Genomic DNA, 14247 nt, shown 5'->3' on the forward strand with positions numbered 1-14247 from the left:
TCTTTGTGTGAAACATATCAATTGAGAATAATTGGCTTTTTGGATGGGCTTAGACATTCTTATCATGTGTCTCTAGCTCCAGGCAGTGGTGAGCTGTTCCACTCTGTGACTATCCCTTCTCAATCTCTGTTGCAGCCCACTGAGATTCTATACCTTGGTGATCTAGGATCATAAGGTGAAGAGATGTTGCCACCAAGGAGGGAGGTATGTGTGAAAATAGCAAGTAGCCTACTGACTATGTGCATACGTGACTGATGCTTGGGCTTAGCCAAGATCCAAAGAGATGGAAGAAGAGTGTAAGCAAAGAAGACAAGAGACAGCATGGTAGAGTCTCAGGAACGGTCAATGATCAAAGTAAGAAAGATTTAGGGATGTAAATTTTTCACTTCTTGATAATACATGCTAATATTGACTTTTCAGGGCTTCTCAGGTAGTAAAAGCAGGATGAATGGACACATCACTAAGTAAACAATCTGATTTGTAATTATTTAGGGCTTAAGAGAGGGATCAGCACATAAATGTGAAAATTTAACATGAATTTTAACATTAGAATATGCAGGTTACTAATACTAAAAACCGTTTTTGCTGCCTGACCTAAATTCTGTAAACAGCCCTTTGAAACTCCTTGGAGAGTAGTGAGAGGCTAGTGAGGGTTAGTGGTTGAAAACTAACTTTTTAAATTCTAGTTCTGGCACTTACTAGGAGAGCAACGTTAAAAATTTGGACAACATCCTTGTGCCTTAATCTTGTTTCTCTTTCAAATGAGTCAAACCCTAGTGTTGTTGTGGGCATTGAATATGTTAATACATGTGCATTACTTAGAATAGTAGTTGATATATAACAAGCACACATGAAATGGTAACTATTATTATTTCAAACAGATCAGATACATTTTATTTGCTAATGCTGCTATTTACAAGTGATCCTCATGTTTGTTCAGAAAGACCCTTTCTTACCTTGATTCTAATGCATTCCCACTTAATGTCGCAGTTAAATCATGATGACAAGATGTGCAATTTCTCTAGCAGGAAGATACAATTTTGTGTTCAGAAATAGAAAAGGCAGCTATGAGAAGGATGTGGGCTTTAGAGAATATGTTCAGGCTCCCTCTCCAGACCCTGCATAGGTTTGCCCATCAAGTCCTGTAGAGTTTTTGTGGCTAGAACTAAAGTCTGAAGGGCTCTTTCTAACAAGGGTCAGTCCAGGAGTAGAAGGGGAATGATGTAACACCATGTGACTCTTTCTTGCAGATCACAGAGGCTCTTCAGAGGCTTGAGTAAGAAAAAATCCTTAGTTTGAGATTTTTATTACCAAGTATTTGCCTTGTTATCATATGGACATAAAACTCCCCCCTTGAGCTCTCCTCTCAACTTCTAGACTAGCAAGCAGATCTATCTTTTCAGAAAAATGGGTAGAATTTCAGCCATAAAATCTACTATTTTAGTCATAAAAGTCTGCCTACTTTGAAGCAAGTTGGTGAATGACTGTTCTCTTTATCCCGTTGATTGTGTTGTTCGGGGAAAGATTTCTTTTTAATCATCAGAGATGCTAGAACCACCCAATTTATTTGACCGTCAAGAGTCAAGGTCAAATCCATAATATTTTATGTTTGGTCTCCTTAATGTAACACTACCTGTGTTAGTCAGAGTTCTTCAGAGAAACAGAACCAATAGTGAAATTCGTAGAGCATCCTAGCAGGCTGAAGGCTCAGGTAAGAGTTGATCTTGCAAGCTTGAGTCTGAAATCTTGCAGACTCGAGAATTACTTCTTTTTTGGAAAGCCTCTGTCTTTTCCTGATTGAATGAAGCCCTCCACATGATGGAGGGTAATCTGCTTTGTTCAAATTCTACTGGTTTAAATGTTAATCATATGTAAAAAATACTTTTACAACCATGTCTAGGCTGATGTTGACCAAACAAGTGGACCCCATAGCCTACCCAAGTGCACGCACAAAATTAACCGTTATACTAATATTTACCGATCACTGAGATTCTAAGGGTTTTTCTTGCATGAACTCACTTACTATTAAAAAGCCAGTAAGTTAGGTAACGATCACTACAGATGAAGAAACTAAGGCTCTTGTAAGTAAAGTAGTTTATCCCTAATTACATAGCAGAGTTGGCATCCAAACTCAGCTGATCTGGCTCCTGAGCCAGATAGCTTATGCAGTACACTGTACTATACCTGAGGCAAATGTTTATCTGCTGCCTTCTTTGTGACTCTCCAAACCACCTAGTATAGTGATGTCCACAAACTGACTCCTCCCCAAGCCCTCTAATCAGAGTCCTATCAGAGTGAATAGCAGGTATTCAGTGAGTGTTGAATAACTAAGTGAATGAGTGAACAGATGGATGGACTGATGGAGGGAGAATCTCTAATCTTTATCATGAAGAATCTGAAGCACTGGGAACACAATGGTGAGTGAAAACAGTTTTGGCCCTCAAGAAGATCCTGTTTTCTGTGGGGAAGAAAAGACCAAAAGAAAAAGAAGTAGCAATGTGATAAAGATCACAATTTTTAATACCTTGGTCTTTGAGAAGGAAGAATCTGGGATATGCATTAGACATGATGTTAGACAAGTTAGTTGATCTCTCTGTGATTCATTTTCCCTATCTGTAAAATAAAATAAATATTTTTAACTCACAGTGTTACAAACTGACAAGCTGCATCTCAAATTCACCCTGAATATGTGTGTTTTGTTTGAACTGCCAGCAATTTTCCAAAAACTAAATTAGCCGTTAACTTTGAAAAATTGAAAGATTTCCCTAAAAATCTAGATTCTGGTTTGTCCAGAATAATCAAAACAGATGGCAAGACTGTGCAGCTCTAGCTCTAGTTCCTCCACAGTGTTTGCTATTTCTCTTTCTTTATTTATGTTACTTCTCTGGGCCCTGTAGGCATTTAGTGCCAATGTATTCATGGTAGTGCAAGATGGAAGTAGCTGAATGGACAGGACTTGCCTGCCATGCTAAGGAGTGTGGACTTTATCATGTAGTATTTAATAAGGAGGGATCACAGAATTTTAAGCAGGATGTTGAGCGGATTTGTTTTAGAAAGATTTTTTCTGGCCTGCAGGAGGCAGAGATTGAAGTTAGTTTAATGAAGAAGCTGTGAAAAAAATGTAGGAATGGGTTGGTCAGAGGGCTTGAATGATGTCAAAGGCAGGAACATTGGAGATAGAGAGAAGAATGCACCTGCCGGAGATGGGTGGAGATGATCATGTGTGTCTTTATGTGATTTTAAACATTTATGCTAAGCCAAGAGCAATAACAATTTTAAAAAATGCCAGGTGATTTTTGTCCACCAACATGGGTCAGAAACATTATATGTGTCCCTAAGGGAAGCATTGGATAGGAAACACAACTCTGATTCCCTCTCTCAGTTTCAACTATTTCAAAGATGGAGGAGAAGAGGGACCTTTTGGACTTACACAGTATGTCAGTCTTTAATAAGTCTTCTTCCTAAGGGATTTTCAGGGGGAATTACGTTAGGCATGATTTTAGTCTATAAGATGCAACGCTGTTGTATTACATTAGTAGGAACAGTGAGACTTGGGACAGGGAGTACTGATGAGGAAAAATGGGTATTAGAGACTATTTCCAAGTAACATTTTGATGCAGGTGATTACATTAACCTGAGGTTATTTGTATTTTTTTTTTCCTCAAGGGCAATAGGAAGACATTAAAAGGTTTTATGTAGGAGAAAGACCTGATAAGATATGCATTCTAACAACATTATTTCGAAGAATGAAGAATGGATTGGGAGGGGGTTTGTGGAGAGGTACAGTGAATTCCAGCTATGATGATGTTGGTATCATCTGGGTGAGAGATGGAGGCCAAGACTAGAGTCCAAACTGAGAAAAAACAGCTGAAAAATATGGTGAGATTAGATTTCTAGTATGCTGGAGACCAGTTAGTTGTCTCATTAAAAGACTATTGAAATATTGTAGGATAGAGATCCCAGCCTTTTGCCCCGACACTTTATCATATGCATGGAAGAATGCAAGATTATGTGCAATTCCAGGTGCACTAGCTATAAATATTTCCCAATTTGAGAATATAATGCATAACATTTATTGAATTCTAACTGTACACTCACTATTCTAAGTGCTCTGCCTAAGATTTTGGAGGTAGAAACTTCAATTCTTTTGTTTACTGAAGAAGTATTATTTCATTGCCAAATGTCACTTCTGAGGAATAAACTAGCTTTTACATCATTAAATTAACTACACTATTGTGTAATAATAGTAACAAATAAATTGTGATCCATTCTGTAACTGATGCTCATGGCTATGTGTCATAATAAAGCTGTTGAACATTGATATGGTAAAAATGGCTAGGACCATGGGTTGTCTCTCCATATTTCTTGCATTTTAATTTTGGCTTGACTGGTTGCTAAGCTGTGTGATATTACACAAGTTACTTACTATCCTCTGGATGCCTCCTTTTCTTCATCTGCAAAGTAGGAATACTAGTATTACTACCATCATCTATCTGGTGGTGGTAGGGAGTAGGTTATTACCTACAATACATTTGTTTAGAAAAGGGCCTAGCACGTGTTAACTGATCAATAAATCTTAGCTCTTATAATGATTGGTGTAAGAGGAAGATGTGATGATCTGAACCAGTACATACTGGTGACAATGAAGAAGGGGTAGAGATGAGAGATTTTGCAATTGGAGAAACTGCCTTCTCGTACCATAAGATGAAGTATAAATAATTCAGATTTCATAACCACTAGAAAAATAATCAAAAGTAACCAAGACTAATTTTTCAAAGGCATGCATTTTACCTTCTAATTAAAAGCTAACCTCTAGAAATAAAATCTGCCGTTTTTTCAGCCCTCTTCCCATCCTGTTTTTTCTCCCACCTGATACAGCCTTAGAAAAGACTACTTATTCTATGAAAGCTGCAAAAGGCAGAGGTTAAACTGGGTAGAACCAGAATCAATAAGTAAATGTGAGAAATAGAAAAAGGGCAAAGAACACAAGTTGCAAAAGTCCTACAGTTAGGAGTCAATTTGAAACATTGTTTCTCTGACCTGTGATACCACACACGTACAGGTCAGGGACAATAGATGGGAGCGTTTTGCTGGCTGGTTAGGCCAGCTCTTACTACCGCTGGAGAGGTTAAGCCGGTTGGAATTTGGCTGCAGTTATCTTCTTTCCGGTAACTGTTTTCCTCTACTGACTAGATGTCCGTGGTGGCTGCCACCACATTCCCCTGAGCTTCATTAAATATTTACTGAGTTCATTGTTTCCTAAACACAGCTCCAGTACTTAGAACAAGCAAAGACTTGTTTCTGACTTGCTACAGCATTACTTTTTGAAAATTCTAAAATTGATTTGATCAAATACGTTGGTTCCACATGTTTTGAAGTTTTATTTTAATCCCTCTAAAAATGAGTTATTAGTTTTCTAAGGCAACCATAACAAATTGACATAAATTTAGTAGCTTAAAATAGCCAATTTATTATTATGCAGTTCTGTGCTTCAGAAAACTGAAGTGGATCTTGCTGAACTAAAATTACCATGCCATACTCTGGTTTCTCTTCAGATCGCATAAAATTACCATGCCAGCAGGGCTATATCCTTTTCTGGAGGCTCTGTTCCTTTCCTTGCAGATTCTAGAGGCTGGCTGCATTCCTTGGCTCATGACCGTCTTCCTCCATCTTCAAAGCCAGCACCTTTGTGCCAAATCCTTTTCATGAAGTCACATCTCTTGTTCCCTCTCTTTTGCCTCCCTCTTACACTTATAAGGGTGCTTGTGATAACATCACACCCACCCAGGTAATCCAGGATAATCTCCACATTTCAAGGGCAATTGATGAGCAACTTTAATTCCATCTACAACCTTAATTCTCCCTTTGCTATGTAATATAACATATTCCCAGGTTTGAGGATTTAAAACATGAACATCTTTGGAGAGGAGGGTTATTATTCTATCTACCATGTTGAGCAAATATTTTATAAAGTACAGTGATTTTTCTTAAGGAGAGAAGCTATATAAATATATTACAGATAATTATTCATAAATTTCTGATTTAACAAAAATTCTTATTACTTTTAATAAAATAATTTAAATTAATTAACTATAAGAAAAATAAGATTATAGCGTATACTTAATATGCACCAGACAGTAAATGCCTGGATTTCAAGAGCTTACATGAATAAACACATGACCTAGTGAGTGAACAGACATTAGTAGCACCTTAAGTAGTAGTGTGGGATGAAGGAAGGAAGACAGGGGGAATATTAATCAGGAAAATGGGGTTCTGTTCCTGCCATAACTACTTACTTACTCACTTGTGCAATCTCTCTGGATTTCAGTTTCTCATGTAGATAAAAGGAGACCAGATAAAATTATTTCTAAGATCCCTTGCAACTCTTAAAAGTTTCCATTTTGAATTAAGGTAGCAGAAAAGATAAGATTGTAAGATAACACAAAGCAGTACAGAATTTCCCTGTATTACTTCAAAATAAAACAAGACAGTACTAGAAGACTAAGAAGAGATCATTCAATCGGACAAAGCAGAGCAAGTTTTTATTTTGTTACAAGACATATTGTGGCAAAGAGGTAAGAAACTGGGTAAAAATATTCAAACTCAGCCGAAAAACTGTGATGGCACACACTTTGCTTTGCTAAGGATCAAAATTGAAGGAGAAATTCTGAGGGAATGCTTGTATTTCCAGTTGGTTTAGATTGACGTTAATTACTAGTCATAAACACGTTTAAGTGACTTTTCATCTCCCTGCTTTATTTTAGTAAGGTGTTTAGAAAAAAAAAATTATTGACATTAGAAGAGCTGCAATTTTGTCAAAAGCTATCAGACTGGGACCTTTGCATCCAACAAGGTTCATAAACAACTTAGATGTTCTTTGCTTTAGACATGTATATGTGTTATGCAGTAGCTCAATGAAAGGCCATCCTGAAAAATCAGATAAAGGATTTTTCTCCATAAAATTAGGCAAGGAGAAGCTTTTTCAATAAAATAAACCTTAGGTTAAGAACTCTGAGGAGCCACAACTTTCGGATCAACATGTTTTAAAATAATGTATTTTCTCTTTATGCGTATTAATTCTAAGACTAAATCAGATTCTTATAAATCTTTGGACTGATAATACTCTAAATATACTAACAAATTAGCAGTGTTGAATACCTTAAAATACTCTAAGTGTATGTTTCCTTATTCAAAAACTAGGGATAAAATTACATATAAAATCAATTTGAATTTTTTCCTTATAGGAATTAAAAATGAATTACATAAAACTACTTTATATTTATCACACCTACCCAATCTGATCTATTTGTCTGTCTATCTCAATCTATCTATCCACCTACCTTTCGAGCTATCATCTATCTATGATATTCTGCCTAATGCTGTGCAGCCCATTGAGCATGCCATACATTAAAATCCCCCTAAAATTTGGAGTTCTTTCTCTGACACTGATAAAGAAAAATATGCTTCCCCTCCTGTTACACTCGTTCAATCATTTACTTATCTTCATATTTTTCAAAGACCTGTGATTTGCAACGTACTAAAAATACAGTGATAAAAGGGGCATATTCCAGTGGCGGTAAAGGCCCCTGACTGAACCATCGTAGTAGAACCATGTAAGTTCTATGAAAAATGTGGGTAAGGAGTACTACAGAGACAGAGTTGAGGGGCACCTAAAATTTGAGGGAGGGAGAAGAGGCCAGAATTGGCAATAAAAAAATGTTGCTGAAAACTGAGTATTGGAGGACATGAATGAATCATTCATTATTTCTTCTATTTATTTACTCATTGCTACTCTGTGCCAAAACAATGCAAAACAAAGCCATCTCTGTTCTCAAGTAATTCAAACTCTATTTGAGAAATAACATATATGGAGCTAGAGTACAGAGTGATTGTTCTGATGATGAAACTGTGTGTGTGTTTTTGGTACAGTGAATGGAAGTTGTGTGGAGTTGCAGAAGGATGTACTGAGATTGGAGAAGGGAGCAGCAGGCAAAAAAAAAAAAAAAAAAAAGTATTTCAGAAACAGAAGTCTGGGAAGTTTGGGCCAGAGTATGTGTTATATCAGGTTGGGAGCCATGAAATGTGAAGCTGCAAGGCAGACAAGGAATAGAGACTGTGAAGAGCCCACTATGCTAACAACTGGATTTTATCTCATAGTTTACATGGAAACCCTGAATGAGTTTATGTACAAGCACTGGATGTTTTCTGTGTGCTCCACTACATCCATTCTGCAATCTTCTCCAACCTGCTCTGTGCCCCAGGAAGCAAATCATTATACTTGCATCCTCAGTCTCTCTTGCCCTCTGGCTTTGGCCAAAGAGAAACACTCTTAGGAAATCAGAGGGCAGGGAGAGTGAGGCTGTTGTGGTAGATGCTGTTGGAACCACACCACATCTTCTTTGCTAGAATGGTACACCCATCCCCCAGGTGCTGCAGCTGTTGGCTGCTAACAACTGATGAGGAGAGCCCTTGGCTAGCAAGTGCTATCTCACCAGGAGATGCCTGGGGAGGTTTGCAACTCTCCACTTCAGCAGTGGCTGGTAACCAGTGATTGACCCATGCAAGGGTGTAGCAGTTCAGTCTCCTTGCATCTAGGCGGTACAACCTCTGTAAACAATTGACACTCCAGAGCTCTTCATGGATACAGGCTGTGGATGAATTATTTCTGAAACCACATTGTTGTCTAGCTTCTTTCTTTGCCCTGTCCTACATTCATTGCTCCTTTAAAGGTTTATCCTGAGAGCAGTCCCTGAGTAAATGACATGCATAAGATTCTTTGTCTTGGTATCTGCTTCTAGGGAACCCAATTTAAGATTGTTTTTGCCAGAAATGGCCTTGCCAGAAAGCAGACTCTAATGATTTAATTCTGAAATTGGATTATATAATCATACCCCAGCTATATGGCAATGAAGCCTCATTCCTAGCAGTAAGTGGGGTATTAATAGGTCCTAGGTTGTTGTACCAGAACAATCACTAAGGTGACAGAGGTGCATTAGCTGATACAGTGTCTTTGGCATTTGAGAAAAACAGAGAAAATAATAAGATTAAGAAATGTGGATTTAAGTGGCTATTGGTGAATACTTTTTTTGTGCATTCTTGAGAGAAAATAATCATTAAAAACTAAGTGCAAAATTTGGAGATCCTCCTCGGCAGTCTTTAAAAAAATTTCTATCACTTGCAGATGGGGGGCATACTGAGCTGGTGAGCAGGCACAGGACTTAATTGTGAGAACAGTAGAACTTCAGAGAAGGCTAAATTCACAGCCTAGGTGAGACTGGATGCCATGATAAGACATATGTGCTGCAGAGACTAGGAAATAAGCCATGTGAAGAGTCAGTGGCTTACCACATCTGTGGTAATTTTAGGGGTCTAGTAGTTTGGTGCATACTGTGACATCACCTTCAAGATGAAGGGCACAGTTATTGCATCTCGTGCATCCTACCATTAAAAAAGAAGCAAAGTGCAGCAAATACCACACTTGGGAATACTACACTGAGTGATTTACCCAGTGATGTGAAACACTGCCAGTTTCAGAGGGGTCCTGAGCAAGAAAGGGCACATTCAGGCTATATAGTACAAGCTGTCCTACCTCATGGCTTATGTGACCCAGCAGATCCTCTTGTGGTTCCAAGAATCATCTCTAGGAGATAAAGATGTTGTGTGGAGTATTTAGCAAGTCCCAACAAAAGAGTTTCAAAGCACACTGCTGAGATTCTGGAGCAAGGCCATGTCATCTACAGCAGAAAACACCATTCAAAATGCAGCTGCTGGAATGCTACTGGACATGGAGAGTAAATATCTGACCAAGGGACATCAAGTAACCATGAGATAAAGCTGTTCATAATGAGCTGGGGCCTGGCAGACCCACCAAGTCACAAACTAGAGCAGCCCCAGCAGCAATTATTTATAAAATGGAAAGGTTATATATTGGATCACCCTTAAGCAGGTCCAAAGGGCATAAGTAAGCTGGATGAATAAGTATCCCAGGCTCTCGTGTCACCAGCACAGTCTCACCAGACACTACTCACTCAGCTCACACTTGGGGCCTTATGGACAATTCCTGATGACCTGCTACTGGAGCCCAGGTTGGCCCATGGATGATTCATCTCAGTATGTTGGTGTGGGTGAAACATGGACTGCTATTACAATACAGTCTCAGTCAGGGTAGCCCTGAAAGACAGCAGTGACGGCAAAATACAAACAGTAGGAAGGGCTCTGGTCAGTGCTACTCATCATCCAATTTTGTTGAGAGGCAGGTAGCTCAAAATAAGGGTATAAATTAATGCATGGGCAGTGGTGGATGGCTTCCCTCATTGCTCATTTGACATGAAAGGAGCAAAATTGGCAAATTAGGAACAAGGAGGTCCAGAGGAGAATATGGATGGACATACGGGGATGGACACAAAGTAAGAGGAACTTGCTGTTATATGTTAACTCCCGTCAGAGAGCATCTGCTGTCAGACACAAACCAACCAAGTATGACTGTTCCAGTAGATTACAAGCCAACCTCTTTGCTAGTTAAATGGGCTCATGAATAGAGACAGAGAAGGAGACAATCTGTAAACACAAAAGCATGGGTTCTTCTCTCACTGAAGCTGATGTAGCTAATGCCATGGCTAAATGTCCAACCTACCCAGAAACAAATGCCTGTGCTAGGCCCCTGATATGATACCATCCTTTGAGGAAGCCAGCCAGTTGGTGGAAAGTTGACAAAACAAGACTTCTCTCATCCTGACAAAGGCAACAATTCATATCGAGTTCTAGTGACACATATTGCAATTATGTGTTTGCCTTTCCTACCAGAAGAATCTCAGTTAGCATCACATGAAAGGGCTCACAGAGAGACCTATTGGATGGGATCCCACTGATATCACCTCAGACCAAGAGACCCCTTTATGGTGAGGGAGGCATGGTGGTAGGAACATGGCAAAGGGATCTTCTGCTCCTATGTTATATTAAATCATTTGTAGGCTGCTCATCTGATAGAGCATGCCCCTTTTAAGCTGCAGCTGCGGTACTGACTTGGAGAGCACACTCTGTAATGGGAACACTATCCTTAAGGAAGCAGCACATTTATTTTAAACTGAGGGCCAATATGTGATGCTGGGTCCCCAATAGGTAGAATCCATGAGTTCAGAAACCAAGAAATGGAGGAAATAGTGGCCCTAGTTTACCATTACTCCAGGGCCCGACTGGGAGAATTTGTGTTTCCCATCCCCTCAACTTAAAACCCTTTGAGTCTTAAGGTACTGTTTCCCAAAGCAGGGATGCTTCCACTCAGGGACATAGCAAGAGTCTCAATAAACTTAAAGCTGTGGCTGATACTGATGATTTCAAGTTCTTTAAATGGACCAGCAAGCAAAGAAAGAAATTAGCATACTGCCAGTATTGTGTATACTGGGATGTTTTAATATGCACTGGGATATTTTGGCCTATACAGGGTTGCTGCTACTTTATAGGGGCACAGAAGAATATTTTGGTACTCAGGTGAACTACAGGATATCTCTTGGTAATCCTATGCCCAACTTTAATTATAAACTAGCAAGGATAGCAATCCTTGCCTGGTAAGGGCATAGCAACTGGGGAATAAGCTTCTCAGGGATGAGAGTCTGAGTCACCTCACCAGTCAAGCCACCTAGATCATCTGAAGTTCTCGTTGAGGGTTAGAGGAATCTAGAATTGTAGGTGAAGGAGATGATGACAGATTTTACATTTACAGCCTAGAGACCAATTGCAACAGAGAAGGCTGTAATTCATCCTACTAATGCTTCTTTTACAAGTTTTCCCAGACATTGAGACCATCCCAAATTCTGAAGAAGCTGAGACCAGCTGGGAAGAGCTCATTGTGAAAAGCAAATAGACCCAAAAAGTGCAAATGGTTGACTTGGCAGAAGCTCTGTGTACCTCTCCAGATCCCCTTGGTTGGGTTGGTGGGCCCATCCCCCAGTGGCTACAGGTCTTGCATGATCACTGCTCAAGCTGGTATTTTTCTCTGTAGGATTGCCCTAAGCTGATTTAAGCTACCTCACCCAGAGATGCTTGAGAAGTTAAACTGTTGCCTCCCAGTGGGGTCAGCTTTTAGCCAATGACTGACTGAGGCAGGGATATGACATGTTAGCCCTCTTTTCTCTGGGTGGGAAACCTCTGGTTACACACTATGTTCTAGACCTCCTATGGGATTAGATTGAGGCTAAACCTCTCCTGAAATCGCATTCTTGCCTAACTCTGTCCTCTGCCTTTTCTGTTCTTCTCCTCCTCTTACAGATTCTGTTAAAAGCACTCCCTCAATTGATCACTTGCACAAGACTCCCTGTCTAACATTCTTCTTCTAGGTTCCCTGACCTAAATCAATAGAGTGTGGCAATAGCTGTGTCGCTCTGCTGAGGACCACAGTCTCATTTCCTCTATTTATGCCTTTCTTGTGTGCTGCTAGTAAAGGTTTTCCCTTTTAAGATGATTTGTAGTAGTGTTTTTCTTCTGTTACAGTCCTGGGAGCTTTACCGTTCCTTCAATTTTGCTCACATCTTTGAAAATAGTTCCTTCATTTAACTCTTCTCAATTCCCTCTTTGCCTGCGACATTGGTTTCCTGTCACAGTCCTCACTAATCAAGCAGTGGCAAGCAGGGAGTGATATGATCAGATTTACTTTTAGAAAGATCAATCTGGCAGCAGTGTGGAGGAGAGATTGTGAGACAGGCACGTCTAGCTGCAAAGACAACATTTGATAGGTTATTGCAATAATCCAGAAAATAGTTGAAAAAGCTTAAATTGCAATATCCATGGAGATAGTATGTTAGGGGGAGTTTGAAAGATAAGAAAGCAGTAAAACTGATTTAAGGATTAAAATGTGCTTGCTTCCTAAGAGAACTGAAACCACATATAAATTCATTAAACAATGATTATTTTCCTACAGATGTAAAAAAATGTACCACTCTTCTTGAGGAACTTGTAGTCTTAATAGTGAACCGTGCCTATTTTGACAGATGTTATAAAAGGCAAAACAAAGTAAATGTTATGCTGGAATTATAAGCAAAAGATTACAAAAGCACATAATAAAGAATAACCATCAGTCTATGATGATAAAGTACAGAATTGCCTAATTTCTCTAACTAACCACTTCTTCAAAGAAATTGCTTATATGAGTATTACCTAAACATCTCAGAGTAACTTCTTAAATTTCCCAAATAGGCCGTATGTGAATTTTTAGGCATGTATCATCTCCCAGGAGCTATATTTAATTATCTTAGTTGTATTCACTATTGCTATTAAAAGTACTACAAAGAAATTACTGTTAAATATTTAAACAGTTATTAGCATTTTGTGGATTTAATGTGCATATAAATTGCTAACTCTTAATTTTCATATAAGTATAGTGGAGTAATGAATAATGTCTATGTTATTTGTAGATTTCATAATTATAAATGGTACATACTGTATCCCATATGTATTTGTATTTATATTAAAATTAATAAAAATTATATAACAATGTATAATTTTAGCCAAAATTTTTAGTTTGGCAAAACATTCAGAATTAATTTACTAAGTTATTCCTTGGCCTATATAAATAAATAACATAAGCAAAGGCATGAAAATATTAAAAAATGACCAAATATTTCAGAAAACAGTCTTAAGATATAGGGTATATGAAGATAAATGTCTGGACAGAGGGTAAAAGTTAGCTGAGGCCAAGATGTGAGGGGGGTGTTCTCAATCGGGCTAGGAATTTTGTTCAGATTTGGGTACTGATTGAATATTGAAAGAGGACGGTCAGATAGCTGTGAGCTTTCCAGATTGGCTGATTGACTGGATGTGGTTTTATTTACTGAGAAGTGTAAGTAGAGAGAATAAGAAGACTGGGCTTTTACTCAGCAAAGAATATGAGAAAAACAGGCAGAATTCAGGGACAGAAGAGTTCACCTAATCCCAGTGTTAATGCTACAATTTGTCCAGTTAAGGGGTAAAGGAATCTGACTAAAGACCCCCTCTTCACGCTGACACACACACACACAGTGCTGCTACTGTTATCTGTATTAAGCTGCATTTCTGTTCCTAGTTCTTGTTGTCTTACCAACTTGGATGGCAACCAGGAGATAGAGAGCTGGTGAGAGCTTCTAGGGGCAGGCAGTCAGGATTTTGGCTTGGATGGATATTACTAGCTAAGAGGTCTTTCGTGAACTCTCTGTTCCTTCTGTGGTATATATCTCAATTTAGGGAATTTCTCTTCTCCTAGCCAGATCACACACTTGC

Source organism: Cynocephalus volans, chromosome 1 (assembly GCF_027409185.1).
Source record: "Cynocephalus volans isolate mCynVol1 chromosome 1, mCynVol1.pri, whole genome shotgun sequence".
In the NCBI taxonomy this organism is placed as follows: domain Eukaryota; kingdom Metazoa; phylum Chordata; class Mammalia; order Dermoptera; family Cynocephalidae; genus Cynocephalus; species Cynocephalus volans.